The sequence below is a fragment of the Schistocerca nitens genome, chromosome 10 (assembly GCF_023898315.1).
Source record: "Schistocerca nitens isolate TAMUIC-IGC-003100 chromosome 10, iqSchNite1.1, whole genome shotgun sequence".
Taxonomy (NCBI): Eukaryota; Metazoa; Arthropoda; class Insecta; order Orthoptera; family Acrididae; genus Schistocerca; species Schistocerca nitens.
In genome coordinates this window covers 83028281-83048639 of record NC_064623.1, presented here as the reverse complement: position 1 = coordinate 83048639, position 20359 = coordinate 83028281, and the positions used below count along the sequence as shown (strand labels likewise).

Below are 20359 nucleotides of genomic sequence, written 5' to 3'. Positions count from 1 at the left end.
ACTGTGAAATTAAAAAAAAAAGACGGTATACTGCTTCATATGCGGTAAACAAGTAACTAGTGTTCTATCGTTATAGCCTAGTACCATTCAATACAATTCACAGCTATGTTCACTTACCCCATGTATCCTAGCAGCGCATTTTGAAATTAGTAATTCTGGTGCTTTGGACGTCACCATTTTCACGCACAACGTCTTTGGGCTTTCCAACTGATGCGATTTTGAAGACTGAACGAAAAGCATGCGGCAGGAGTTACGATGAAGTATGAGTAATCTTTAGTCTACAAGATACGATGTTCATTGTGTGACACAAGATATGTTACACAAACAGGTAGACTGTATTTTTTGATGTATTGATCTTTAGCTTACACAATACAGCGAACTTATTGTTACACATATCCCTCTACCTTCTTCTTCTTCTATTCTGTACATATGTGACTTAAAGTTCCCAGCCACGGGTTCTGTCTGTATATTCGAGCTAATCTCAGGGTTTTCATCATTAGAAAGAATGATTGACGAGGAAGGTTTGCGTACATAATTTATTAACGAACCCGGTAATGCTTCGCAGTTGCTAAATATGTATGGAAAGTGGATATACATCCTAATGTCCTCCCCCCTCCTCTTTCTTACCACATCCTCCTCCCACTTTCTCTGTGTGTATTACCTCCTCCCCCCTCTCTCTGTCCATCTCTATCTCTCACGTCTCTATGCCATCTCCTCCCTCTCTCTTGGGTAATCGGCCAGGATCATTGGGTTTATGGTGCGTTGTGTACTTTCCCACTAGAGCGCGCCGCGCAGCGCTCGTCCGTCTCCACACTACGAGATGGCGCTGCCTTAGAGACGGACCAAATTCTGCTTCCGCCGATCCGCGTATTAATATGTAACGCAGTCAATGAGATTGCTGCTAACGTAAAACCTTTTCTCCTCGCGGATCACACTCGCGCAGTGATACCTGAACGCGCGAGGTATTATAACGAGTGTACAGACCTCCGATTAGTCAGTCTGCATTTGTCTGCACCAGTCTGTACGAGTCTGCATTAGTCTGAACCAGTCTATAGTCAATTTTCAGTCTGCGCCTAATAAGATTACCATATTCCTGTACATAGCCATGAAGAGAAATGTATAGACACTTTGTCAAGTATCAAAGATATGTGAGAATAAGATTAACGTACCAAAACCAAAGGAACTTCAGATTGTCAATTGTAAATAGCATCCAGAACCAAGTTAAGTTATTTTTATGCTTGTTATTATTTTAATAAATGTGTGTGAAAATTAATCAAGTTCTGTTTAAAGTGGGTCACCGTCAATCTGCTACTCTAAGCGTGCAAGTGGCATTTCTATCGTCTGACGTAACGGCAGAAGATAAACACGCCACAATAAGACCACGAGACATATTGCTGACACTCGCCTACTTCGTTAGAGCGACAAGTCAAATAATCAGATGGTGTGTGTACCGAGGGTCTTACAGTACGCACACCACACGGTGTATGAGAGAGAGCTCTGCAGCTGCTGCATCTGTGAAGATAGTGGCTTCAGTGACAGTACTTCGCATACTTTTAAGCTTCGAACGGGTAAGGTTGCAAAGTATTGGACGATTCAGATTTCGTAGTAATGTTCTAATCGTAAGTCGATAAGCCATAATTAAAATTTTCCTGTTTACTGTAAAATCGACAGCGAGGAAGAAAACAAAACAACGCTTGGCTGTGTATACAATTTTTGTTTGAAAATATATATTGGTCTACGACTTTGCTTCTGCTGTTTTGCAGAAGGTGGCAGTAGCGTCAAGTGGTGGTTAGAGAGCCTGTATAGGGAGAGAGTGGCCAACCGGACGATACGGGGCCATTTTTCTGGCAAACTGCGGGCGGGACTTTTAATGGCGAGTAGTGGAGTAGTGGAGTACACACTCACCGAATCAAAAGCACAAGACAATATGGCGAAATCATTCGTTAAATGCCTTTGTTTATAAGAATAATGTGTTATAATAATTTTCACACAGCCAATTTACAAGTCTGTTTTCAAATTTAACTATGTATATTTCAAGTTGTTTTATATGTAGCAAAAAGCAAAAACGATTTACTTCGCATAGTTAAGAGTGCTTGGTTGGTTTCCACAAGGCTCCTGTTTGACTTATGTCAGCCCTGTTGACTGCGACTGCCCACTGCTTTCGTCTTTCTTCATTGCGTGGAAATGCTAACACGCGAAATCCACCTTCGCCTCTATTGGAACAACAAAATGCAGCACAACCTGGCATCGTTTACGAACGGCTGGAGAACGAATTACAGATGTCAAAAACAATACTGAACAATTACTAACGTGTTTACTTCAAACATGTAGGCCTATCGACTTCATCACAAAACGCTTCATTATTTCAACTCGTATTTAAGATCGCAAACGCTAATTACGTACTAAAAACGATATACAACCCAATCGAACATGCATGCACAACGCATAACAAGTCTCTCGATAATTCAAATACCTTTTAATCGTTTCCAAAAGTCGTCTAAACTTCAATTCAACTCAAAAGCACCTCGAACATAGGAAGCGCGAGAGACGTTTGGCGCCATTTTTCTGCCAAAGCTAATCAATCAGTCATGGGCAACTTCACCTATGGCCACTCTCTCCCTATATAGGCTCTCTAGTGGTGGTGCAGTTGGTAGATCTTAATGTCATTCCGTAAGCTTAGGCATTTATAGACATAGCGCCGTCAAAGATTTAGTAGATTTGTGATTGCATAATCAAGTTATTCTGTATTGAATATGTTACTTTACGAGCCCAGTTCTTGTCATTTACGGAAAATCTGAATGATATACTTTAAAATGGAGAAATTTGTGGCTGAGGCTCGTAAAATGCTGGGTATGACGGATGGCGAGGCACCTATTAGTGAAAGAATTGTTCCAACTTTTCAAGAAAGGTGATTTTGACGTCGAAGACTCACATTAAGGTAGAAGATAGAATGTTTTAGAAGCTACTAAAAACGACGGAAACGATCACTGGAGCTCATTATAGAAAGCAATTAATGCATTTGAGCCGAGCACTGAAAAACAAGCGGCCACAGTGCAGCGATATGTTAAGGAGATTTTGCAGCATGACTCTGGGCAACCCCATGTCGCACAACCCGTTGAAACATACTTGGAGCCGCTGAAATGGCAACTCCTGCCACACCCACCGTATTCTCCAGACATTCGGTAGGTTGGCTGATATGGGGCAGGGGACCAGACAGCGAGGTCATCGGTCCCATCGGATTAGGTAAGAATGCAGGAGGAAGTCGGCCGTGCCCTTTCAAAGGAACCATTTGCCTGAAGCGATTTAGGGAAATCACAGAAAACGTAAATAAGGATGGCCGGACTCGAGTTTCAAGCGTCGTCCTTCCGAAGTCCAGTGTGCTAACCACAGCGCCACCTCGCCCTGTCTTTTCATTTCTCTCTCTCACTACCATCTTATGCACGATAGTTACGTTATGTGGGACTCCATGAAATTAGGCGAAATCACACGGCACGCGCCCATACTTGACGGGAGACACTATCTTCTGGTCACTTTTATGCGCTCACTGTGCGCTGAGAACTGAAGAACTGAGAAGAGTGACATGACGCTATCTACGGGCATACTGGATCCACTGCCTTGACACATCTGTGCAAAGCTATTTCGGATTTTCACTATCGTCTCCATTTCGCGACCGATCGCTCCTTACTTTCCGAATGGCCCTCGTCTATATCTTACAGATGTGTATCTTGCGTCCTTCCGAATGTTCATTAGAGTGTCATGTAAATTTTGTAAGTAAGTCAAGTACTTTTCGGTATTTTTTTACCAACGTTGATAACAACTTGTCTTTATATAGTAGTATAGAAAAATATTTTTTGAAAATTGGCTCAACTGTAGTGAATTAAGAACCTCTGCCGCTGTGAAAACGATGTCATTGCCTTATAGCGGTGAATGGCAGAACTCTTTGGAATCGTCTGTACATGTTATAAATTAGAGTCTCGTTCTTCTCTCTCTGCATGTGAAGTGAAGTGTTGGCAGAAGAGCCAACACCGTGTTGCTAGAGGAGGCCGAAATGCACGCGTTTAATTACACGCAGATTGGCGTGAGGTCTGGAACAAGGTCAGAGAAATAAGACTAGCAAAACAGGAGGTAACTGGTAGAATACTTTAATCCAGAAGTGGTGTACATCGGTCTGACGGTACAGGCATCACAAGTTATATATCTGTTGATAATGGCGCCTTGCTAGGTCGTAGCAAATGACGTAGCTGAAGGCTATGCTAACTATCGTCTCGGCAAATGAGAGCGTAATTTGTCAGTGAACCATTCCTATGAACGTCGGCTGTACAACTGGGGCGAGTGCTAGAAAGTCTCTCTAGACCTGCCGTGTAGTGGCGCTCGGTCTGCAATCACTGACAGTGGCGACACGCGGGTCCGACGTATACTAGCGGACCGCGGCCGATTTAAAGGCTACCACCTAGCAAATATGGTGTCTGGCGGTGACACCACATGAAGACTAATCTCAGGAACTAAAGTAGGCACTTTGATGTAGTCTTCAGTAAAAAGACAGACCGATTCACGAGGAAGGTTTGTATACACACACACATAAAAAGAAAGTTTTGCATCATCTCGGTTCCGAGAGTTCCGTAATCTGTACAAAAAATTGGAATAAAGACCACAATAATCATCATTTCCGCCCTTTTCATTGCTCATGAAAACCACACATTGCATGTTGTACCACCATACAGCGAGATCTTCAGAGGTGGTGATCCAGATTGCTGTACACACCGGTAACTCTAATACTCAGCAGCACGTCCTCTTGCATTGATGCATGCCTGTCTTCGTCGTGGCATACTATCCACAAGTTCATCAAGGCACTGCTGCTCTGCTCAAGGGCGATTCGGCGTAGATCCCTCATAGTGGTTGGTGGGTCATGTTGTACATAAACAGCCCTTTTCAATCTATCCCAGGCATGGTCGATAGGGTTAATGTCTGGAGAACATGCTGGCTACTGTAGCCGAGCGATGTCGTTATCCTGAAGGAAGTTATTCACAAGATTTGCACGATTGGGGCGCGAATTGTCGTCCATGAAGACGAATGCCTCGCCGATATGCTGCCGATATGGTTGCACTATCGACTATCGTACAGCCGTTTCCGCGCCTTCCATGACCACCAGCGGCGTACGTCGGCCCCACATAATGCCAACCCAAAACAGCAGGGAACCTCCACCTCGCAGCACTGGCTGGACAGTGTGTCTAAGGCGTTCAGCCTGACCAGGTTGCCTCCAAACACGTCTCCGAGGATTGTCTGGTTGAAGGCATATGCGACTCTCATCGGTGATGAGAACGTGATGCCAACCTGAGCGGTCCTTTCGGCGTAGTGTTGGGCCCATCTGTACGGCGCTGCATGGTGTCGTAGTTTCAAAGATGGACCTCGCCATGGACGTCGGAAGTGAAGTTGCGTACCATGCAGCCTATTGCGCACAGCTTGAGTCGTAACACAACGTCCTGTGGCTGCACGAAAAGCGTTATTTAACATGGTGGCGTTGCTGTCAGTGTTCCTCCGAACCATAATCCGTAAGCAGCTGTCATCCACTGCAGTAGTAGCCCTTGGGCGGCCTGAGAGAGGCATGTCGTCGACAGTTCCTGTCTCTCTGTATCTCCTCTATGTCCGAACAACATCGCTTTGGTTCACTCCGAGACGCCTGGTCACTTCCCTTGTTGACAGCCTTTCCTGGCACAAAGTAACAATGTGGACGCGATCGAGCCGCGATATTGACCATCTAGGCATGGCTGAACTACAGACAACACGAGCCGTGTACCTCCTTCCTGGTGGAATGACTGGAACCGATCGGCTGTCGGACCCCATCCGTCTAATAGGCGCTGCTCATGCATGGTTGTTTACATCAGTGGGCGGGATTAGTGACATCTCTGAACAGTCAAAGGGACTGTGTCTGTGATACAATAACCACAGTCTACGTCTATCTTCAGGAGTTCTGGGAACCGCGTGATGCAAAACTTATTTTGATGTTTGCATATTACAGTCACACCAGATAAGCTGGCTAGCTTGAGATATTTAGTGCTACCTGTGCGTACCTGAGGTAGGTCGTTAGTAAAATGTGCAGGTATTGATGTATCATTACTGTTAGAATTTGTAAATTGAAGGGGAAATGGGGAGAATGGACAGCTGCATTGGGACTTTGTGCTGAACGAGAGGCGACGAGTGCAAATATGTGCCACTTCAAGTCTTGAACCCGATATCCGCAAATGTGTGGACTTTCCCGGTACTCTCCCCGGCCGTCTCACATTCCCATTTAGCGCCACCATGCTTGCTACTTTTAAATTCCCGCTGGAGGTCGAACGTAAATGTTCACCCACACTAAAGGTTGTGGATTCATTAGAGGCAAATCGATCATATAAATGTGTAACTCTGTTCTTTTGGACATGCCCAAAAGAATAGAGACCACGCATGCACGTAATATTGTTAGAATATTTGTTTATTTGCGGACTCACGAACATGCTCACACACACAAAATCCCTTCCCTCCCCCTCTTACACACACACAGACGCAGAATTGCCGCAGTCACCCGCGTTTATTGAAGCACCAGCGAGTCGTTGCCTCGCCTAAAGCGCCCAAATGCTTCTGCCGCGAGAAGAATGCGAGAGGAGGCAACCCTCGCAGTTCATCGCCACCTCGGGTTGACTCCAGATGCAGCACGCGGACCCGGTGGACAAAAAGCGGTGATACCAATGAGCAGAATGGACGCCGCCGATGGCGGGGGAGGGGCGAGGCGAGCGCACAACGACTGCCCCTCTTACCTCCTCCCCAATTCCCTCTTTCTTGCACCCTTTCCTCTCGCGGTATTATGCCGAGGCGGGAGTCACAGAAGGAGGGAACCGCGAGCGATAAAAAAGCGCCGTCTTGTCTTGCGCCGGCGAGACAATGTCGCATCGGCGTGTCGTGACGTGACGTGACGTGTGCGGCTACCCGCACGCCCCCTCCCCCCCCCCCCCCCCTTCCCGCTGTGCTGACACAAACTCGCCCATCCTTTAGCCACCAAAAACCGCCTCGCGCTACAAGAAGCACTTGTCTAATTAAGGTCCACGCGTCTGCGCCCGCGGTATTCTCCTCACCCATCCCCACAACTCTTCCTCTCGCGTCTTTGTCTACGGCGCTAAATCCTGCACCGTTCGACAGTTGAACCGCCAGATTCTCTCCTCCGATCCTCCTCCCCTCTCCCATTCAGTTGCGGTCCTGAATCACCCTCCTACAGCAATTATTCTCACCATTTTACTCCCGGCGTTCCCCAACTTCCCATCTTTCCAGAACAAGAGCACACCTTGGCCATTATGTCTCTTCAAGACTCTCCTCGGCCTGTGTTGGTAGTTTCACTTCCGTGTTGTCTCCATTCCACCACCAGATATTCTGCTGTAGCAGCATTTCTTATAGTAACCGTAGTTACGAAAGCCCACTTCTCACATGTGTGCATAGCAGTGCCTTGGTATGAACTCAAAACTGGTCACGATAGACATACACGGTCTAGTCGTGTTAATGTGACCGCCGCCTATGATAGACTTCGACGTGCAATACCTACTTGTATTGCCCTGCTTAACTCGCAGGACAGGACGGATAGAATAAATTGTGGAAAGGGGCCAAAATAAGGGGCTATCAATTACACTCGAACATACAACTTTATTATTCGATCAAACATTACAAGAGCCCCAAAAAATTTTTTAAACACACAGCTTTAATCTTTGGGACTTAATTACTGACTGAAAGCCACTTTGCCGGCCGAAGTGGCCGCGCGGTTCTGGCGCTGCAGTCTAGAACCGCGAGACCGCTACGGTCGCAGGTTCGAATCCTGCCTCGGGCATGGATGTGTGTGATGTTCTTAGGTTAGTTAGGTTTAACTAGTTCTAAGTTCTAGGGGACTAATGACCTCAGCAGTTGAGTCCCATAGTGCTCAGAGCCATTTGAACCATTTTTGAAAGCCACTTTAATTTAAACATGGCTGGAGGCCAATAACTTAATACGCAAGCATAATCACAAATTTTAAAGGCAAGCCTTATCTTAAAACAGTTCTTTAGTTAGGCTGAAATAAACAAGTTAAATTCATATCGGCTAAAGGCCGAACACTTAAAACTCCAAAACATTAATTTTTTTTTAAAATACCAAAGTCCTTAAGCGAAACAGTTCTTTAATTTAGGCTGAAGGCCTTTAGAACAGCCGGCCAGAGTGGCCGAGCGGTTCTAGGCGCTACAATGGCTCTGAGCACTATGGGACTTAACATCTATGGTCATCAGTCTCTAGGCGCTACAGTCTGGAACCGCGCGACTGCTACGGTCGCAGGTTCGAATCCTGCCTCGAGCATGGATGTGTGTGTTGTCCTTAGGTTCGTTAGGTTTAAGTAGTTCTAAGTCTAGGGGACTGATGACCTCTGAAGTTAAGTCCCATAGTGCTCAGAGCCATTTTTGAACCTTAAGAACAAACAACTGAAACTCAAACCAGCTGAAGGCGAAGACTTAAAAATTCAATAGGTTGAAGTAAACAAATTAAATTCAAATCGGCTGAAGGATGAAGACTTAAAAATTGAAAAAAAAATTTAATTGCCAAAGGGCTTACTGAAACAGTACTTTAAACTAGGCTGAAGGCCTTAAGAGTAAAACAACTCTAAATTAAAATACAAAACCGGCTAGAAGCCATACAAGTACCAACACCAAGAAGAAATTAAAAATTTTAAAAAATAAGGCAGTACACAGAAGGGTGCCCAGATGTTCGAGGGTCGACCTGTAATTCAAACACTAAGGCTCGCTTAGGTGAGACAGGCAGTCGGGCCAACCATTCACGATCCGACGACAACCCAACCGACAGATAATCAGCGGACCCACCGACAAGATAACTTCCACTTCACCCGACCAGGGTACAACAGGGAGTTCAACGAAACAGCGTAGAAGATATTGGCGCCCACAACCAATCATACACGGAGCTGTCAAACTACACACCGTAGTGGACAGCAACAACGCGATGAGGAAACTACACTGCCCGAAATTTACGTCAACGGCCAGGGCAGGTAACCGGAATGTTAACGGCCCCAAGGCAGAACATTCCGCTGGTGCACTTCGATTCAAATAACCAAATACAGTGGAACTCCACCGGAGGGTGGCTAGTATTTTCCAATTTGAAAACCACGTTGTTGCTCGCGGGAATGTCCCAACAGCCGACAACGAACTCCAAACGAGACAATGTGAACAGTATTGACTTGCTGGTAAATTAAATCAATGCTCAACTTTCGTGTCCAGGCTCGCTGAGCCACGGACCTCGTAGTAATGGGAACAGCGCGACACACTCCGACACCGCCAGCGGGCCCCGGAAAAACTACCCCCCGCCGAGAATTCCTCGCTGCTCCACGCCAATCGACCGACTCCCACACATCGACACAGAGGCCGCACTAAAATAATTTGTCCATCAAAATCACACAAACTACACACAGTTTACAAACTGCCTATTGGCTTCTGTCTCGGGTTCTTCGGCCGACGTTCATCTAATGATTTTTCTGACGTTTCGCCAGCACGAGTGGCTGGCATTGTCGAAGCTTCACCCTCCATTGCCGGTGGTGAACTGGAGGCGAGCTCGCGGCCGCAGACTATATGTACCTGGCGCGCCGAGGTCCGAAGGCTTCTCCGCGGTCATTTCCGATGCGGTTCTCCTCTTGCTACCTGCGACGGTCGTTCGCTGCAGTACGGGAAGCCAGGATCCGTTTACCTTAAGGCTTTCCTCTTTCTTGTTGAAACTGTTCGCGTGTTTTTGTATTTCTACAGCTTCTCTGAACATGCGCGTGTGATAGTGCTTCTCTACAGCCAGACCTTCCGTGTCGGCGAATTTTATTACGTGGTCGGTCTCACTCAGTGCGTGCTCTGCCACGGCCGATTTCTCCACCTGCCCCAACCTGCAGTGCCGCTTATGCTCTTTGATCCTGGTGTTAACTGATCGTCCAGTCATTCCGACATAAACTTCTCCGCATGTGCATAGTATACGGTATATTCCCGACATTGCAAGTGGGTCTCTTTTCTCCTCTCGGCGAAGTAAGAAACCAGAAAAAGAAATGTCGGGTACGGCCTTTCTGCCATACATTCGCAGAGTGACGGACAGAATCGGCCGTATATTGCGCAAACATGGCGTAAAGACGATTTTCAAACCGACAAGGAAGATCAAAGAGTGTCTTAGATCGGATCCTGGCTTCCCGTACTGCAGCGAACGACCGTCGCAGGTAGCAAGAGGAGAACCGCACCGGAAATGACCGCGGAGAAGCCCTCGGACGTTGGCGCGCCAGGTACATATAGTCTGCGGCCGCGAGCTCGGCTCCAGTTCACCACCGGCAATGGAAGGTGAAGCTTTGAGAATGCCAGCCACCCGTACTGGCGAAACGTCAGTAAAATCATTAGATGAACATCGGCCGAAGAACCCGAGACAGAAGCCAATAGGTAGTTTGTCAACAAGTGGCCACGAAAGCCTTAACAATTTTGTACACACAGTTTCACGAACGCTACACGAAGAACTAGACAATGCTAACGGCAGTGACTGTACAATAATAGGGACGAATAACGAGTCAGCACACACAGCCAACCCATAAGCGATTGCCAACCAAATACACGTCGTCCGGCAAGACGACCGACCGACGACCAACCAAAGTCGTCCCCACTCCAATCATGGGTGTCGGCAACCGTCGGGCGAGTCATGCCGGTCCGCACCTCACTGCCGCCGCGACCCTACTGAATATCTGCCGCGAGTCAACTCAAACACTGCTGGGTCCGAACTAACTGCTGGCACGTTCCAACTGACTGGTCGACACACGACGACCGGGAAGTAATAGCAAATGGTCCAAATGGCTCTGAGCACTATGGGGCTTATCTTCTGAGGTCATAAGTCCCCAAGAACTTAGAACTACTTAAACCTAACTGACCTAAGGACATCACATACATCCATGCCCGAGGCAGGATTCGAACCTGTGACCGTAGCGGTCGCGCGGTTCCAGACTGTAGCGCCTAGAACCGCTCGGCCACACCGGCCGGCCCGGATGCTTTTGATCCCGTAGTGCAACAAGTCCATCCGTGAATGGTTGCGCTGTCTTACTGAAATTCGAGAAGTCGGAAATAATGCAGTGGCTTACCGACAATGATTCTTCCCACATGCCATTCGCGAGTGGAACAGGGAAGGGGTATCTGTTAGAAGTACTCTCCACCGCACACCATACGGTAATTACGGTAATTGGGGGAGTTAGATGTAGGTGTAAAATTAAGCTTCAGTGTACGACAGTAGCTCATTGTGGAGAATAATCCAATCGCTTAGCGCTGAGGTCCAGAGAAGGCTGTCACGGTGTCACGGACCAGAGGGGATCCGAGAGAAGAGGCTGCCGGCCAGCTCTCGTGGAGAGGCGGCAGACATTCCTGGGGACGAGTCCCGTTAGCGGGCGGACTGCGACCGTGTGGCCGGCGGCCTGGGAACCTCGCCGTTGTGAATGGGCCGACGCGCCGCCTGACGGCTGTCGGCTAAGACAACACAATTGTGCGCCATGACGGTGCTGGCTTCTTCCAGCCGGGCCTCAATTACCTGCCGCGCCCGCCAAAGGCGTCTCGCTGGCTTGTAGCCTGCGCTGTGGGAACCGTGGCGGCAGTAATGACCCTTCAGACAGTCTCTTCCCGGTGGTCCTCGCCATGAATGGGACGCGGGTAGCCGTCTGACGCAGCTATCTGCCCTCGCAGGGGCATCCTCTCGAGGTGCGGGCCACATTATGGAAGAACTACTTGCCACATATTAAGCGCTACGGTAAGATCTCAATTCGAAATGACTCACTCCCGAACAAGATCCTAATTTTCCTCTCGGGCACGGAGCAACACGTTAACCCGAATGTGAATACATTTGTGGTCACTGAAGTACACTATGTGATCAAAAGTATCCGGACACCACCAAAGACATAGGTGCATTGTACTGCCACCTACTGCCAGGTACTCCATATCGGCGACCTTAGTAGTCATTAGACATCGTGAGAGAGCAGAATGGGGCGCTCCGCGGAACTCACCGACTGGCTCTTCATAAACCACACATCACACCGGTAAATGCCAAACGACGCCTCGCTTGGTGTAAGGAGCGTCAACATTGGGCGATTTAACAGTGGAAAAACGTTGTATGGAGTACACAATGTGGCGATCCGATGGCAGCGTGTGGGTATGGCGAATGCCCGGTGAACGTCATCTGCCATCGTGTGCAGTTCCAACACTAAAATTCGGAGGTGGTGGTGTTATGGCGTGGTCGTGTTTTTCATGGAGGGGGCTTGCACCCCTTGTTGTTTGGCATGGCACTATCACAGCACAGGCCTACATTGATGTTTCAAGCACCTTCTTGCTTCCTACTGTAGAGGATCTATTTGGGGATGATTGCATCTTTCAACACGATCTAGCACCTGTTCATAATGCACAGCCTGTGGCGGAGTGGTTACACGAAAACAACATCCCTGTATTGGACTGGCCTACACAGAGTCCTAACCTAAATTCTACAGAACACCTTTGGGATGTTTTGGAACGCCGACTTCGTGCCAGGCCTTACCGACCGACATCGATACCTCTCCTCAGTGCAGCTCTCTGTGAAGAATGGTCTGCCATTCCCCAAGAAACCTTATGGTAGGCCAACACCAATTTGAATTCCAGCATTACCGATGGACGGCGCCACGAACTTGTACGTTATTTTCTGCCAAGTATCCGGATGCTTTTGATCACAGAGTGTAAGTTGACGTATGTTTTGATTGTATTGATTTAAAAGCTTAACATTTTGACACCGCCAAGGGACCTTAGACTTAAGCACTTTACATAAATTTCACCTTGCTTGTGTATTTTATGTATTAAACCGGGGACCTAGAAACGACGAAGAGGCTTCGTCCCGCCTTAGCCCTCAGTGGTTCACAACCCTACAACAGGCCACAGCAATCCACTCTTCCCACCGCCACTCCACACCGAATCCAGGCTTATTGTGCGGTTCGGCCCCAAGTGGACTTCCCCCCTGGAACGTCTCATACCAGACGAGTGTAATCCCAAATGTTTGCGTGGTAGAGTAATTATTGTGTACGCGTACGTGCAGACAGTCTTTGCGCAGCAATGGCCGACATAGTGTAACTGAGGCGAATAAGGGGAACCAGCCCGCATTCGCCGAGTTAGATGGAAAACCGTCTTAAAAACCATCCACATGCTGGCCGGCAGACCCGACTTCGACACTAATCCGCCGGGCGGATTCGTGGCGGGGGCCGTCACGCCTTCCCGCTAGGGAAGCACCGCGTTTGACCGCGCGGCTAGCCGGTCGGGCAATTTCACCTTGATAAGTATAACCGTTTCTGACGAAAAAGTGGGCTTTAGCGTCGGGCAGGTAGTGAGACGGACACAAAATTATCCTATAAGGCTTCCGTTTTCACCGACTGAGGTACGGAACCCTGAAAATGGTTAAATAATTATGTGGTGAGTAGTCTTGATCCTTCACGGTTGATACTGCAGTGGTATTTCCGGCCTGGCGGTCTAGCAATAAAGAGCGTGCATGTATGTCGAGAAATCATTGGATCTAGTCCCGGTCAGACCACGAGAATTGTCAGTGTTCCTCTCCTCTAGCCTTCATCTCTCAATGATGTGAAGAGTCGCCAAGAACGACACGTGGTTCGGATTTCGCGTTAGACTATAGGTCGGATAAGTGGTGTAAATTACGGAGCGTAAGTTGTCGATGTGGAGTCCAATTGAAGGACTCGCACTCTGTCAGTGACTCACATGAAATTATTATTATTGCTGCAGTATTGCGATGGGTGCTGCCATACACACAAAATATCATGTTTTACACCCTATCGTGAGAATACCAGATTGGCGGGAACCGCGAGTTGGTACCAGCTGCAATCGTAAATTTTCGACGGTTTGGCGATGTACGGTTAATTTTGGCTGCCTGCGAAGGCAGCGCAGCACTGGGCGGTGTAACGCACCGGACAACAGCTCCGGTGGCGCTGGTGGCAGTATTTGTATAAGTGACAAATTCTGCAATTGATGAACTAGAGACTTGAAACTTTCCATACAGCTCATAACTTGATGGTAGTGCAATGTTAACTCACTTTTCTGTCTAGTATGTGGCGGAGAACACTTTTTCTGTCTATTCGTTTGCTCGCTACAAATTTTACAATTGATTTCAAACTAATTTCCTGTTGAGCTAGACACTTCAAACGTCCAACATAGTTCAAAACTGTATGACAGTGCTACATTAACTAGCTTTCCTATTTAGAGTGTGTGATGGAGGGTACTTTGTCCACCACTACTATCCCCCTTTTCTGTGCCAGTCGCGAATAGTTCGCGGTAATAAAAGTTGCTAGTAAGCCTCCATATGAGCTTGGTCCTCTCTAATTCTTACCTTCACGCTCTTTTCGCGAGATATACGCACGAGGAAGAAATATATTGGTTGACTCGGGCGAAGAGAAACTGAAATAAATTTTTAATTTACCACATATCTTTGTTGCAATCTCATCAAAATATTTGAAGTCGATTGAAAAATTTCACACAGGCAAGACTAAAAAGTAGAAAATAATTATTAAAATAAAAAATCCTTTTAAATTAACACGTTTTTAAAGTGCACTAAAAAGTATAAAATAATTTCCTATAGCTCCATACAGCTTCTTAAGCCCATACAGCTATGACAATACTTGTGAAATTTAAAACGAAATATGTGGAGCACATATAATAGATAACAGCAAAATGTCTAGGGAGTAGCTGTCGTTGGGGAAAAATCACACAACAGTTCGTAACATTTGCAGTGCGAAAAAATTATTAGTGACTTAACTGACCTATTCATGTGTCAGTTAACTATTGTATTTGCCCCACGTTTTTCGTTTTCAGTTTGACAAGAATTGTCACACATATAAAAAACTCACAAGACAAATTTTCAGGACTTTCTGTATTAGGTTAGATATCTGGAAGACAGTAGAAGATATTATTTGATAGTTTTTAGTCCGCATTAAGAACGAGTCTTATTGAAACCTTTTTTGTTTAACTAACTAGCTTAGGGCTCGTTACTTCGCTCGCGTAGTCTGCCTGGTCCGAAATGGTTTTCTTTTTCTTTTTTTATCAAACTTTCGTGTTGCTCGCAAAATGTAACACATTCTAAACTTTTCACATTAATTAAGAAGCATGGTCTTTTCCGAATGTACTTTTGAGCAAAAAGCGATTCCGGTAGCTGAAGTGCAAGGTCATCTCCGTTCTTGTGGTGATACTTCCACCAAAACTTTCATCCCATCATACACATTTCTTCATATCTAACCGAGAAGTGAAACACCAATTTTCATAGATTAAGCTTTAAAACTTTTTTAATATAACGAAATATTTTCTTGAAAATTTTCAGCCCCTATTTCACCGAGAGCGGGCTTGAACTTCCAATAAACAGTGGAACTCGTATTTTTTTTAAATTTCTAACAGAGAAGCCAAATACAAATTTTCATAGATTTAGCTTTGCAAATGAGTTCATAATGATTATTTCATAAAACATTTGATCCCCTATTTCTCTCCCTCAGGGGCTGAACTTCCAAAAACACTAAGCACGTAATCTTTTATTTGTAACGGAGAAGTCAAATACCAATTTTCGTAGATGTTGCTTTAAAAATACTTCAGCAGTTCTTTAATAATGACTTATTTTCAAAAAGCTTTCACTCACTATTTCTCCCCACAGGGGTTAAATTTCCAAACCGAAACAAGTATTTCTTTATTTCTGACTGAGAAACCAAATAGCAATTTTCGTAAACAGGAATTTCAAAATTGTCTTAAAGCGAGATATTTTCATAAAGCGCTTCATCCCTTATTCCTCCTTGTTAGTAGTGGAATTTCGAAAAATCACTTGTTAAACGACGCCTACAGTATAAGATTAATAGACTCTCCAAATTTCAAGCTTCGGTCGTTATCGGTTTGGGCTGGACGATGAGAAGTTAGTGAGTCAGTCAGTCGGGTTATTGACTTGTTTGTATACAGATTATTTTCTCTTGTAGTTTCATAACAAACAGCTGGAGGAGGGGGGGGAGGCTGGGGGAGGGGGGAGGGGAGGAGGGGGGAGGGGGGAAGCTTGAACACGAAAGCGACCCACATTTACGGGCGTCCTTGCTGGCGTGCTCACTGGAGATTCAGTATTGAAGTCAACACGTACTTCTATTCTCTTGCAGTACTCAGACCGGCGGAAAGCATTCGTCGCTTGACTACCGGACCGGGTGGTAGTTCTCGGCCAATGAGCTGCCGGCGTCAGCTCGCTGCGAAGTGAGCCGACAGTGTGACGCCGAGGTGTCTCTAACGAGCTCCGGTGCCGACGAGACACGGCCGCTCTAATGGGCCGGCAGTGTCCGCCCATTATCGGCTCTAACAGGCGGCTCATCCGATTAATTGGTCGAGCTAATGTGGCGACGGTTGGCACCCCTGCCGCCGGCGCACTCACCCTGCTCCGTCGCCCCTACCTATCGCCGCTGCACGAGGAGGCTCCAGCCCTCCACCTGAAGTACACGAGGTCCTCCTACCTACCTAGATTCTGATCCTCACTCTGGACGCGTGATCCGGCAAGGCGCGGTGCCTTTAACACCTCGGTCTGAGGTGTCCCACACAGCACTCTAACGGTGCGATTTGACCGTCGTCACATTACACATTACACCAACGTTTCTCAGCCTGCGAGGCTCCACTCCCCCCCCCCTCCCCCTCCCTGAAGGTGGAGTGATCGCACTAAATTGGGGACTGCAAGCTTACCGTAAAAAAAAATTCATTAATTGATTAATTTTCTGAAAGGAAAGCATAGCAGAATACATTCTAACATAACAAAAAATTGGAATTGACATTTACTTTGACATGGTGGAGCTGTAATATAGGACTGTATCAGCGCTGCACAATGCATTTAATCATTAACTTTACAATGCTAAACTAGAAACAAATTTTATAGTTATTAGTGACTCTCTTGGGCCTGGCATACAGAGTAAAGTTTTTCGAAGGAGTGTTTAATACTGGAAATAGACTGAGTTGTTTTTCTTTGTCTAACTGGGATCTGTATTCTGTCTTCAAAGCAGCCATCACAGAAAATTCATTTCGCAAAGAAAGGACGTTGAAAATCCAAAACAATGACAGAAAAAAATGGCGACACCAACAAGGAGTTGTGCGAAATTACCGAAAGCTCGTAGGCGTATTTCTACGTCTGAAAGATGATGTCTATTCAGATTTCACGCCGATCGCAAAAGTAGCACCACTATGAGGATACAAACCAGGTTTGCTTTAAATACGTGTAGTTGCTTTTTTTAATTTAAGCGTAGGGCTAGGGCCCCCCGTCGGGCAGACCGTTCGCCGGGTGCCGGTCTTTCAATTTGACGCCACTTCGGTGACCTGCAGTCGATGAGGATGATAGGATGATGATGAAAACACAACACTCACTCCCTGGGCGGAGAAAATTCCCCGACCCAGCCGGGAATCGAACCCGGGCCTAGAGGATTGACAATTCGTCACGCTGACAATTCAGCTACCGGGGGCGGATAATACGTGCTGCAACGGTCGTGAACGTTACATATCTAAGATGTAATGTTAGTCAAGAATGCCTTTAAGGCGAAAACAATGCAGTTATCAACACCTCACCGAGTTTTGACGGCGTCGTGTAAAAGGGCTACGAGATGCTATATGTTCCTTCTGCGATATTACACAAAGACCTGGCAGGATTATTGCTTGCAGTGGTGGCCAGGAGAATGTACGCTCGCAAGAAGACCGGGTTCCGGACAGCCACCTGGAACTACTGACAAGGGAACCTCCCCATCGCACCCCCCTCAGATTTAGTTATAAGTTGGCACAGTGGATAGGCCTTGAAAAACTGAACACAGATCAATCGAGAAAACAGGAAGAAGTTGTGTGGAACTATGAAAAAAATAAGCAAAATATACAAAATGAGTAGTCCATGCGTAAGATAGGCAATATCAAGGACAATGTGACGTAAAGAGCGCCGTGGTCCCGTGGTTAGTGTGAGCTGCTGCGGAACGAGAGGTCCTTGGTTCAAGTCTTCCCTCGAGTGAAAAGTTTAATTTTTTATTTTCAGACAATTATCAAAGTTCATGCACTCAAACATAATCAACTTCGCTCTCCAAAATTCCAGGACATGTTCAGATATGCTTGGACATATGCAGGATTTGACGGTCTACACACGGAAAAATTTGAAAACGTTAAAAACATATGTTTTGACAGAGCACAGGGAAAACTGTGCGACTGTGAAACTGTTGCATTAATTTTTTGCAGTTTATGTGACAAACGCTTATGTTTTCATCACTTTTTTGGGAGTGATTATCACATCCACAACAAAACCTAAATGGGGCAAGGTAGAAGAATCTTTTTACCCATTCGCCAAGTGTACAAGTTAGGTGGGTCGACAACATATTCCTGTCATGTGACACACATGCCGTCACCAGTGTCGTATAGAATATATCAGACGTGTTTTCCTGTGGAGGAATCGGTTGACCTATGACCTTGCGATCAAATGATTTCGGTTTCCATTGGAGAGGCATGTCTACTAATCACACGGTTTTGCGGTGCAGTCGAAAAATACAGACACTAAACTTACTACAGTGAACAGAGACGTCAATGAACGAACGGACAGATCATAATTTTGAGAAAATAAAGAAAGTAAAATTTTCACACGAGGGAAGAATTGAACCAAGGACCTCTCGTTCCGCAGCTGCTCACGCTAACCACGGGACCACGGCGCTTCTTAGCTTACACAATCTTTCATGTTGCCTATCTTCCGCATGGACTACTCAGTTTGTATATTTTGCTTATTTTTTTCATAGTTCCACACAACTTCTTCCTGTTTTCTCGATTGATCTGTGTTCAGTTTTTCAAGGCCTATCCACTGTGCCAACTTACAAGTAAATCTGAGGGGGGTGCGATGGGAGGTTCCCTTGTGAGAGGGAAGACCATCGTGCTCGGCAGGTCGTTCTGGCGCGTCGTACTCCATCTGCAGCAGCAATCAGAGCAGGAATTGGCACCACAGTGACACAACGAACTGTTAAAAATCGGTTACTTCAAGGAGAGCTCCGAGTCGAGTCATGCATTCCACCGTCAACAAACCGACGCAATTTGCGACTTCAGTGGTGTCAAGCAAGAGCTCATTATAGTGCAGGATGCATGTCTGTTGTGTTTTCTGATGAAAGCTGTTCCTGTATCGGTGCAAGTGATGGCCTCGTTTTGGCTAGTAGAGCCTGCAGGCAACCTGTCTGCATGCTAGACACAATGGAACTACACCTGGAGTCCTTTCATATGACAGCAGTTGCAATCTCGTGGTTATCCCACGAACCCTGACAGCAAATTTGTACGTCAGTCTGGTGATTCGACCTGCTGTGCTGCCATTAATGAATAGCATTCCAGGGGGTGTTTTCCAACAGGATAACGCTCGCCCACATGCCGCTGTTGTAACCCAACGTGCTCTGCAGAGTGTCGACAAAAAAAATGGTTCAAATGGCTCTGAGCACTATGGGACTCAACTTCTGAGGTCGTCAGTCCCCTAGAACTTAGAACTACTTAAACCTAACTAACCTAAGGACATCACATACATCCGTGCCCGAGGCAGGATTCAAACCTGCGACCGTAGAGGTCTCGCGGTTCCAAACTGTAGCGCCTAGAACCGCACGGCCACTCTGGTCGGCAGAGTGTCGACATTTTGCCTTGACTTACTCCATCACCAAACCTGCCTTCAGTCGAGCACATATGGGACATCATCAGACAACTCCAGTGTCATTACCATTAACCGTCCCTGTATTCACCGACCTAGTGTAGCAGGCTTGGAACTTTACCCCGCAAACTGACATCCAGCACTTGTGCCACACAATGCATACGCGTTTACATGCTTGCATTCAACATTCTGGCGGTTAGGTTACACCGGTTATTAATATCCCAGCATTTCACCTGTGATCTTGCACTTTTCATATTACGTTACATAGGTAAATGTATTCCCGAAATTTCACTACTCTATACGAAATGCTCTTGTTTTCAGTACAGAAATCTCATCAACCCAACCCTGCCAAAAATTCAAAGAGCAATTTATTACTAAATTATCCTTTGATTTTACCACCTGCCGTCAAGTCTATGAAGACTACTCCGGCGTTGAGAGCTCTCCTGTTCTCCTGGAGTATTTTCCACCGCTATCTGAGCGATAGAAGAGGATTGATTTTTGTTTTGTCAATGTGTTGCAAAACAGCACTAAATTTGCTTGTTAGTGGTAACTGGTAACATTTGTAACTTTGCAGCTTTAGCGTCAATGTATTACATGTATGAGAGAAATGGGGGTGGGATGGAGAGGGGGAGGGGCCGATGAAATTTGTGATTGA

General features: G+C 46.4%; 1 protein-coding gene across 1 annotated transcript in view; it reads left to right on the top strand.

Moving 5' to 3' along the window:
* LOC126209898 (visual system homeobox 2-like) overlaps positions 1–20359 on the top strand; it is a 608517-nt gene that overhangs the window by 124930 nt on the left and 463228 nt on the right. The gene's annotated exons all lie outside the window — the stretch shown is intronic.